The sequence below is a fragment of the Capra hircus genome, chromosome 3, assembly GCF_001704415.2.
Source record: "Capra hircus breed San Clemente chromosome 3, ASM170441v1, whole genome shotgun sequence".
In the NCBI taxonomy this organism is placed as follows: Eukaryota; Metazoa; Chordata; class Mammalia; order Artiodactyla; family Bovidae; genus Capra; species Capra hircus.
The window spans coordinates 37,655,921-37,667,162 of NC_030810.1; the positions used below are offsets into that span (position 1 = coordinate 37,655,921).

An 11,242-nucleotide genomic window follows, 5' to 3' on the forward strand; every position below is an offset into this window, starting at 1 on the left:
AGTCTTCTGGCCTGGAGAATTCCATGGACTGTATAGCCCATGGGGTCACAAAGAGTCAGACATGACTGAGTAACTTTCACTTCACATCACTTCACCTAGCCCAGAGAAAGTGATCAGTATTTATCGGATGGCTGGAAGGAAGGGAGGGAAGGAATGATGGAGGGAAGAAGGAAAAAGGGAAAGAGAATAAAAAGGATAGTAACACCCCATAGACCACCAACACATGGGAGCTGTAATGGAACTTTACAACTGCAAGCCCCATTTCTAGGCTAGAATTGATGCTGGCTCTTTTGTGCTCTGCCTCGAAGTGGAAGACTCCCATTGCAGCCCCTTCTTTGCCACTCCCACAGTGGGGCAGGCAGGTGGAAAGGTGGCAGGTTGCTGCTTGGCTTCGGGGTCCCAAGAACCAGCATTCACCTCCACTTCTCAATCCTGGCCTCCAGCTCGAAGGAAAGCAATTTTCTGCACCAGCCAGGCTCTGCTTTGGAAGGATAACTCTGGTTTGATGGATTGAGAGTGGGGATGAGCCTTCCCCAGAAGCTGGCAGGAAAGCACACTGGAGAAGACCAATCCTCACTGCCCAGGGCAGACAAGGGGGAGAGGGCTATCTTTGTTCCCAGAACCCTGAAAGTGTGGCACCCTGCTCTGGGAGTTGCTGGGAAACTCCTGTGCCGCCCACCCATTCACCCCTCCTCATTCACAGGCCAGGAAGGTGGGCCAAAACTGCTTCTGCTCCCAGATCCTCTCCCTGCCCCAGGCCGAAGAGAACTATCCTGCTCTCAGAGACACTGCAGAGAATCTCACCTGGGTTGATGTTCTCAGAAGCCCAACTGCCTCTCAAAGGAGCAGTTTATACCACTCAGTGAGACCAGAAATGTAAGGAAAAAACTCCGGTTTCCTCACCACCACTCCACCAAAGTCAAGCCAGGGAGGGAGGCCAAGGATGCCACTCCTCCTGGGAATGCATAACCTCAGAGAAATTGCCTAGAAGGCAAAGGATCTTCTGATCCAGGGAGGGGAAAGATCACAGGGTCCACCCTCTCCCAGGGCCCCTCCCACCCAGACTCCACATCCAGGCAGCTGGGGCAGAGGAAGCAGAGTGCCCCTGGTTTCCCCTTTCTCCTCTATCTCCTCCCTAGTGACCCATCCAGACGGTCCCCCAAGCCCTCAAGGGCTTTCAACCACACCTCCAGTTTAAGTGAAGAGCTTTGGGCAATGCCTGGCACCCATAGTCCGCACTTTATCTCAGTAAATCCTCAGTAAACCAATAACGTAGGATCTTTTACCCTGTTTTAAAAGTAAGAAAATGAAGGTCAAAACCATTTTATAATTAGAAAGGGAAAAATATCTTAAAATGAAAGGAGGCTACATTAAAACAAAATACTTTAAAAACCAAACAAATAAGCGCCGAAACTTTAGCTAGAGAACTAAACAGATAATCCTAACTACTTAAAACAGAACAAACCCCTCCCCCTAATTTTATTGACTATGTATTATGTGTCGAGCGCTTTACGTGTACTATCTCATTTCATTCTTGGGGTAGCCTCATAAGCAGTCTCTTATTGTCCCCATTTTACAGGTGAGAAACTGGAAGCCAAGGAGAGTGTGACTTACCCGAAGCCCTGGGACATTCTGCTCCACCAAGGGGCCACAGTAGTTGGGTAACTGGTTACCCTTCAGGGTAACATATTTGCATTTTAACAATAGCTCTCTGGAGAAGACAAAGTAATCCAAAGGAATGAAATGACTCTAATGCCAGGAATTTCAGGCCTCAGCTCTGCCAGTGGGCAGAGTTCTTAGAGCAAAAGTCTTTTGGCACCACAAGGCATCACCCGAAGGCGGCCACCTACAGGCCTGGCTAACACGGGGCTCCATTCAGCAGCTGGCAAAGCCCAGGGCAAGGGGGTTGAATGAGAAAAGATGAGGTCAGAGGGCCAGGCCTGAGGCAGGGGCTAGTGTGGGGCAAGTAAGCAACTGCAGAAGCAAGTGATTCCAGGTGTTCCACAAATGTCCCCTCACCCCCAAAATATTAGCCTGCTTACCAGTGTGGAAGGGCTTCCCAGGTGGCAACAGCGGTAAAGAATCTGTCTGCCAATGCAGGAGACTTGAGACGTGGGTTCGATCCCTGGATCAGGAAGATCCCCTGAAGAAGGGAATGGCAACCCACTCTAGTATTCTTGCCTGGAGAATCCCACGGACAGAGCAGCCTGGCAGGCTACAGTCCATAGGGTCAGACATGACTGCAGCAGCTTAGCATGCATGCCCGCACACCAGCATGGATGCCCGCACACCAGCATGGAAGAGACACTTCCAGCATTAATATCAGGACCAGGCAGTGCGCTGGTGTAAGAGGTCTGTGTTCTCATTCCAGCTCAGATCCGCATTCCCGGACCTGCAACCTACTCACACCAGTCCTCAGTATCCTCTCTACAAGCAGAGGGGGGCGGTCCAGGTAACCATTGAGGTTTCCTAGAGACCAGCTCTAGGTGATGGGACCCAGAACAAGTGCTAAGGGTGGGAAATAGGATGCTGAAAAGGGGACTGAAGGACACTGTTCACTAGCTTTCATCAAGGCTCTACTGAAAAGGACTCTGCACGAGATGCTGCACCAAGCACGGGGATGAGGAAGGGAGAGTCTACCCAAGCAACACTCAAGTATCTCACAGGTAACACTCAAGAATTCTCCACTAAGAGAAGCAATGTCTGCTGCCCACAGGCCAGGTTTGGGGGTTTCAGGGAAGCCCTTCTAGAACAGCCCTTGTGTGAAGAAGATGGGAACTGTAAGCAGAGAGAGGAGGCACTTAGCCAAAAGAAGCATCAGAGAGAAGACATGCGAATTTAGAAAGGGTGCACTATTACCCCCCATTTCACAGACAGGAAAACCAAGAGTCAGCACAGTCAGAGCCAGGTGACAGAGCCAGAGGTAGAACACAGTTCTGCCGGGCCCCACAGCTTTCCTCTTAATGTTTATTCTGTCCTCACTCCTGGAGCATGTGTGCAGGTGAGTGGATTCAGGGTGGAAAGTGGAAGCAAGGAGGTGTGAGAACAGGCAAGAGGCCAGAGGGAAGGGTGGGGAAGACAGGAATGGACAGTAAGCACTTTCTTACCAAAACAAATTGGCAGCCATAGTTTTCCCAAATAGACTCTCCTGCGGTTGCCTAGAGCGGTTTTTAAGGGCACAGGATTCTGGAATCAGGCAGATAAGTGCTAAGCTCCAGGCTCCACCAGTTAATACCCCTGTGACCTAGAGCAAGTATTCAACTTCTTGGAGCCTCACTTTACTCATCAATACAATGGGAATGATAACAATTATCCCTTACTGAGTAGTTGGTAAAGATTAAATCACTGCTCTGTTTAAAGGGCTTGGCATCGTGTCTGGCACATGGTATGCATTTAATAAAAGATAGCAAAAAAAACAACCACTAGTCTAATATTCGGAGAAGGCGATGGCACCCCATTCCAATACTCTTGCCTGGAAAATCCTATGGACAGAGGAGCCTGGTAGGCTGCAGTCCATGGGGTCGCTAAGAGTCAGACACGACTGAGCGACTTCACTTTCACTTTTCACTTTCATGCATTGGAGAAGGAAATGGCAACCCACTCCAGTGTTCTTGCCTGGAGAATCCCAGGGACGGGGGAGCCTGGTGGGCTGCCGTCTATGGGGTCACACAGAGTCAGATACGACTGAAGCAGCAGCAGCAGTCTAATATTTCTCCTGGTGACCCTCCTCCCTCCAGGCTTCCTCCTCAAAATCAACATCTGGTTAGTCCTCCCACATTCTCACTGACTCCCTCCCTCCTCCATTCAGCCTTCTTCTATCCCCGCCATTTCAGAACCCACTTCAAAGCTATGTTTCCCACTGCTTCTCCTTCTTCCTAGGATCCTAGCTTGCATTTGGTTGAGTGATGATTCATCCCTTAATCTACACAAGCTCCTTAACTTCTCAAGAACATAACTTTCCATTCTGTGATTGCTTCAATGGACAGGTTTGCATGGGATTGGTGATCTAAGCTCAGGTTGATGGGCTGCTAATAGGAATTATTGAACTACTTGCCCATGTGTGCCTGCAATTTGTAAACTTTTCTTTGGATATATATTAAAACCTTCTACCCAAACCACAAATTATGTGCTTTTGCAAATTTGCCAAACTATTAAATGAAATTTACTGCTGCTCAAGAATGTCTTGTACTAATTAGACAGAGATAGATGGGTATATGAAAGATTAAGGCAAGGGAGGGTGGGAAATTGGGAACTAGAGCTTACTGACTTTCCATGAGGGGGTGGTCTTAACCCTTTTTTGTGCCACAGAATTCATTAGCATACTGATTAAGCCTACAGGACCCTTTCTCAGAACGTTCTAAAATATATAAAATAAAATACATAGCTTGACCACAAAGGAACCAATTACAATGAAATATAACTATTAATTTTTACAAAATGAGTGTGCAATACAGTAGTATATGTTCTTTATTAATGCATTAAATAACAAGATCTAGTGGCAGGTGTAATAACTGCTGTAATTTCAAAGCTGCGATGAGCATAAATCTTAGCTCTAGATATCTGCAGCAACTGAAATGAGATAGGAAAATATCTGTGATTTCTGCTGGAGACAATGTCACAGGTACTGTAAATACCTGCTTTGTTGCCTACATTCATCATCGAAGAAAATGCTAAATAATAATGCTATATTTTTTCCCCATTCAAGTTCACAGACTCCTTTGAATTCCACAGATGGGCCCCTTGAGGCTGTTAACCCCAAGTGAAGAATCTCTATTAGAGCCTTCATAACTCAATAGGTATCTGTACTGGGTATATCCCTGAGTTCCTGCTCGCTTTCATCGCCTTCTCAAGGGATCTTCACCCACACAGCCCTTCCTACTTCAGAAGGTCAAGTTATGCACACATGGCCTCCCCTCCCAGCTGATTGGCCAAAGCTGGCCAGAGAGTTGCCTGGAGAGAAAGCCTCAGCTTCCAGGGAATCAAGCTCAGACAATAGGGTTCTCCCTGAAACTTGAGCTCAGAGGCCAAGGAGAGGATCCTGTGACTGTACAGAGAGGTGAGGGTGGAGGAGATGGATGCAGGGCAGCTGCTGAGGTGAGCCAATAGTACTCAGAGTGAAGACCAGTGACCAACAGCCCCACGGGAATAACCTCAAACTCAGAACCTTGCCCCCCGCCCCCCACCCCCATCCCCCGCCAGCATCTTGAGGATGCCTGGCCTCCTTCCAGGCCTCTGCTTAGACATCATACTGCATTTCATGGTTCCTCACTCTTTTCATTAGAACCAGCTTAAGGGAGTCTCTTTTCTGCATCAGAATAGCCCTGAGTCAGTATCATCAACAGCAAATACAGATGAGGAAGCTGAAGGAGTCACTTGCTTGGGCCCACAGGGCTAGTAATCCTTTTCTGAGGAAGAGAGAGGTGATGGCCTTTATTTATCTAGTTAAAATCTCACAAATGATAAATGAAAACAATCTCTTAAAACACATAGCCATTACTGCTGAAATGTCCTTCTGCTACACATCTGTACTGCCCTAAGAAGTACGGCCCTGACCGCAGTAGGCTCTACTCAGCCACCACCCAGCTTGAAGTTCCTTGTCTTTTAAACCTTTCCCCAGTTGTAGGATGGCTATATTTTCCAAGGCGGATGACTGTGGGGTGTTAAAGACCAGCCAATGAGCACAGCACCTGGAAACACTCAACCCTGCTGTCTGGTGCCCTGCTATGAAAATCCAAATCGATTTCACTGAGAGCCGGCATCTCTGGCTTCTGGGCAGAAACCAAGCTGTGAAGGAGAACCTGCACCAAAGGCTGCTCTTTTATCTTTGCATGGAGCAAATTCTCCCCAATGTCATAATTCTCTCCCCCTTGTCCCTTGACATCAAAGCAACAAGCTAGAAATAGATAAACATACCAAAAGAGACACCAGAGATCCTTCCACACAATGGAGGGAAAGCCACAGTCACATAAAAGAAGACATATACATATATATATACATATACACATAATCCCCAGCCAGTTTTATTTACTTTGGGGAAAACATGGGTGGAGAAAGAGAATCAGGCTTTGTGTCTTTTCCCACAGTGCCTATGTCCCCAGAAGGCTAAGTGAGGGGCAAGCCCCAGGCCCCAGAGGCCCAGCAAGGTAGTGAGGCATTCTTTTTGAAAACAGACTTCTTTCCCTTGGAGAAGGAACCTTCAGCTAGCTTCTTCAGACACCACCAATCCATAACTGCATGTATATCACATTAAGCATCTACTTGAAATCTTAGGAAACTGTGACAATCCTATTTTCATTGGGAAGGCACTTCTTTCCTTTAATTGTACTTTGAAATATCATCCATGTAGACTGGAAACTTCACAGAGAGGCTTATTATTAGTTATCTAAATCTAGTCTAAACAGTCTAAATTCTGGGTCTGGATGATTAGCATTCTGAAGCACAGAGAGGTTATCGGTCCAGTTGAAAATCACACAGCGGGGTGAGCAGTAGATCGAGGCTGCAGTCCTGGAGCTTCCCACATACTCTACTACAGAATGTATGTATCTTCCCACATACTCTACTACAGAATAGCACCAAGTGACCTCCAGAGACAGAGAACTCTGTCAGTCCCAATTTTATCATTTATTAGTTCTGTACACCTGGGCAAGTCATTTACCATCTCTCATTTTCATCATCTATACATCTGAGATTATGACTACAACTATCTCTAGGATTATTGCATGCATGAAATGTGCCATGGCTTGACACACTTGGACCCTATTATTAGATTGTACTGCTCCTGTCTCACATACAGAAGTGAGTGTATCTGCCATTCGAAATGTGATAACTGTACCCACACAGCTGCCCAGAGATTAGCAAGAAAAGATTGTTATCATACCCATCTTACAGTTAAGAAAACTTAGTATCCCCAGAGATGACCTAACTTGCATGAGACCAGAGTTTTAAAAGTGCACACATTCTTAGCTACCCTAACTGTCCTCCTTACCACATTCCCTGAGGGAGGGTTACCTCTTCCCCTTTCCCTACAGGAGCAGCACCATCTATCACTGGCTCACCCTCCACAACCGTTCCTTGTAAACTGCAGTCAACACAGTGCCTGGCACAGCACAGACTCTATGCAGTTTTGAAGAATGCACGAATTAGTGAATCATTGAAGATCCTGATCTGCAGATAAGAAGGCACTGCATGGGTGCAGCTGCCTGAAGCACACGTCTTGCTGCAGAAAGCAGGAGGCAGGCAGGCCAGAGCTCCAATTGCATCGAGAGAGAACCCCACTCCCTCCATGCCTTCTCCAGCCAGCTCTACGGGGAAGAAGCCTTTGAAAAGATGGAAAGCTAGGCCCCTGATCTCAAGAGTCCTGTCCAAAGTGTTTCCAAACCTGGCCTACATGGCTCAATCCAGAGCCCAGAAGACAACTGTGGCACACACGTGACCCTCCTCCAGCTAAAATAGATGTAATAACATTGCAGGCAAAGGGCAGTGAACAGGCCGGGGAGATGGCCCATCTGTCTTCTTAATTGTCAACTCTGCCCATAACAAGATTTGTCTCCCTGTCACACCTTAGGCTGCCACTGAACTGAAGCAAAACCAAGATATCCATCTTCCAGCTATGAGCAGCAGCCTTCACAAGGGGCCAGGGACAAAAAGAGGCTACTTGACTACAAGAAGCAGAGACAGCTGGAAGGGGCACTGGCCTGAGAGTCAGGAGGTGGAGGGATGGGGGGACGACAAGGTGTGTGTGGAGACTGGGATGGGGGTGTGTATCCGTACTTCTGAACAGCTGTAGGTACTCAGGCAGTTACTGGCCCTCACTGGGCCTCCATTTCCTATGAAATTGAAGTCCAAATTTCTGGAAAGTGGGGTCAATGAGGGGGGAGGAGGGCTGTAAATCACATGATATTGTATGCAAGACATTTTAAGTTATATGCATTTGGAAGAGCAGATCCATAATTTGCATCAGAATCTCAAAGATGTATGTAACACTCAACACCCACCTTCCATAAAAAAGTTAAGAAATACTAGGCTATATGGTTTTCATCCAATAAGCAATTACTTGGCACCTTCTATGTGCCCTTCTCTGTGCTCAGTACTTGAGACACAAATATGACAGGAAAGTCCTGTCTTTACGATGCTCAGAGCATTTTACTGCTCGATGTGACAGAAGCTTAAGAAACAAAGAAGAGGGAGCATTTGACTCTGGCCCAGAAAAGGCCTTCAGGGTCCTGGGGGAATCCTAGGTTAAATGTTGATTTTGAAAGTTGAGTATACATTCACTGGGTGAACAAGTAGGAAGAGTATTTCAGCAAAAGGGCAGCAACTGTTTCAGAAACTGAAGTATAATTGTGAGTAGGACAAAGAAGATGCTCACTGCGGGAAGGGGTGGGTGGAAGGAGAGATAGCAGCCAGAAATGAGGCTGGAAAGGCAAGGAGGGCCCAGATTAGGAAATGCCAAATAAACCAACCTAGATAGGGAGGCCTGGTGTGCTGTGATTCGCAAAGAGTCGGACACGACTGAGCGACTGAACTGAACTGAAAAAACTTTACATTGTAGCCAATGAGTTCATTTTAGTTTTAAAAGTCTAGGATGAACTACCATGATCAGAATGAATCTTCATGAATTTTGGCGGAAGCCTTAGTCCTTTGTGAGCCCAGTGGGTAACAGGGAGCAAGTAGAGGAAAGAACTGCTGCCTCTTGGCAATCTGAGTGGGCATGGGCTGTCTGCAAAGGTGCTGGTTGTCAGTGCATGCATGACTCACCCTCCATGACCCTTCCTTATAAATGTCAATCAGCACAGTGTCTGGCACAACAGAGACTCAATGCAGTTTTAATGAATGCACGAATTAGTGAATCATTGAAGATCCTGATCTGCAGATAAGAAAGCATTGCATGGGCGCACCTGCCTGAAGCACGTGTCTTGCTGCAGAAAGCAGGAGGCAGGCAGGCCAGAGCTCCAGTGGCAGCAAGAGAGAACCCCACTCCCTCTACGCCTTTTCTGTACTGGCATGTCAGTCACTTCTTCTCTCCCAGACTGGGCGACTCCAACTGCTGGAGATTATAGCTGGGAAAGGAAGGTAGTGACTGGCCCAGGTGATGAGGTTCAAAAGGAAAGCACATGCCCATTAGGGCCCCAGGGCATCACTTGGTAAACAGTCTTTCAACCCATCTAAAGGACTCTGCTACTTGCCTCAGGGCTCTCTCACAGGCTGCTCCTTCTGCCAAGAAGACTCTTTCCACCCTCTTCAAGTAGTTACTTCTTTTTCAAGGAAATATAGTTGCTTTACAGTGTTATGTTACTTTCTGGGCTATAACCAAGTGAATCAGCTATATGTATACATACTTTGTATCAGCCTTCCGAGTGAGTGACTACAGTATGTATCACAGATTCTCATAGCACCTTATCCTTTCCTTTCAACCAGTTCAGCATAGTTTGTAATCCTGTATTTATTTGAGTGATTTTATTCTTGGCTCTGGACTGCAAGCTCCATGAGACCAGACATTTCTGTATCTTACTCCCTTGCCAGTATATGTTGACGAATGTGGACCATGAGCCATTCCCCATTCTCACTACCTTTGATATATCCCATAACTCACATTTTGGTCCAGTGAAGACGAGGTTTGGAGAGGGGCAGGAAGGTTGGACCTGAAAAGGCAATATCAGAATGAACTTTGCCCCTGTTGCAAATGTGGCTCTGTGTTCTCCTGTGTCCTGTCTTGAAAGACTCTAAAAGAACCCACATTTGGTTTACCAAGGAGGATCCCTGGGAACCCTTTTTAAGATGCTTTCTCTCCAAGCCTCAATCGGTCACTGGCTGCATCCCATCCTCTCCGAACCTACTTGGTCAACAGGACCTTGTCCTGCTTCAATGGGCCATCCTCCTCCCTCTGCCTCTCCTCCTCCTGACCCTCCAAGCCGGAACCCTGGGGCGTCTGACAACCAAAATCTCTTTTTCCCTGGATCTGCAGCCCTGGTATATGCTCAGGGCAAGTGCAAATTCAGACCTGGTGTAGGGGCTATGGGGCTCGACTTTCCAAGTCCCATGCTAAGCAACTGGCTACTCGGCAGGTTCGGCAGGTTCAAAGTACGTGGGGTCAAAAGTTTGACCTTAAGGGAGAGGTGAGAGGGAGGGAATCTCACCAAGCGGCGTGCAGGCTCGGTTAAAGCGACCTCAGCGGGGCGGCGGCCAGCACATCCGGCCCCCGAAGAGGCCCCCTTACCTCCACCCAAGGTCGTGGTCCTACAGGAGCGCTGGAAAGTTCAGCCAGGGGCCGAGGGGTACCAGGGTAGGAACCGGGGGCCAGCTTTTGCGGAAGAAGGGAGGCTAAGAACTCGATTCCAGGTACAAGAAGGAGCCGGCGGCAGGGCGCCCGAGTCCCGCACGCTGCATCCCGGACCGCAGGGCCGGGCTCGAAGGCGCTGGGCGGGGGCTGCACCATCGGAGCCGCAAAGGCAACGCGGCCTCCCCCATCCCCATCGATCTCCCCGGTCCCCGACACAGGGGAGCGAGGAGCGGGTGGGGCGGAAGGCGAGTGGCGCCTGCCCTTGGACAGCCCCTTCCCCGTGCGGTCTCGGACCTCGGGCGGGGGCGCCTGGTTGGCCCAGGCTGCCGCAGCCTCTGCTTCAGGGGAGCGGGGGCTGCGGCGCGTAGAGGGGACGAGGCGGGTGACAGAGACAGAGAGGGGCGGCCGAGCTCCAGGGCCAACACCCGGGTCGCGCCGGGCCAGTACCGGCAGGGCCAGGGTGGCCGAGCGCCTTACCTTGAGCCGCGGGGAGTCCCGCGGGGGGCGCCGACTGTGCGTGGGGCTTCGGGGCGCACGCAGCCTCCGGGTGCACAGTCCCCGTCCCGGGCGCGCTCCCCTAGGCTGGCGCACCCTCGTAGTCCGGGGCGCTCACCACTTCGGACGCCCTCTCGCCGGCGGGCTCGGCCTGAGCCAGGGGCGCACACCCCGCGGGGCACACCCACCGCGGCCGCTGCGGGACTGGCCAGGCGCGGGCAGCCCAAGCTGCGCCCGGCTTCTTCGGCTGCCAGCACCACCCGAGTCCCCGCCTTCGCCAGGGGGAAAAAAAAGACTCCTGACGCGGCGCGGGCTTTGGTGTGTAGGAAGGGGCGGCATTGCGAAACCGAGGGGAGGGTCTTAGCCTTGGGAAAGTCAAAAAGCTTTTGGATGGAGTTTGGAAGAAAAACTTTTTGAAAAAAGACCCCAAAACTCCTAACCTGGGTATAACGCTTTGCAGATTTCCAA

General features: G+C 49.4%; 1 protein-coding gene across 1 annotated transcript in view; it reads right to left on the minus strand.

The window, feature by feature from the left end:
* Positions 1 to 11,025, minus strand: part of KANK4 (KN motif and ankyrin repeat domains 4) — a 73,549-nt gene extending 62,524 nt beyond the window's left edge. The window contains exon 1 of the mRNA XM_018044952.1: positions 10,757 to 11,025. The gene's annotated coding sequence lies outside the window, so the exon portion shown is untranslated. The remainder of the gene's footprint in view (positions 1 to 10,756) is intronic.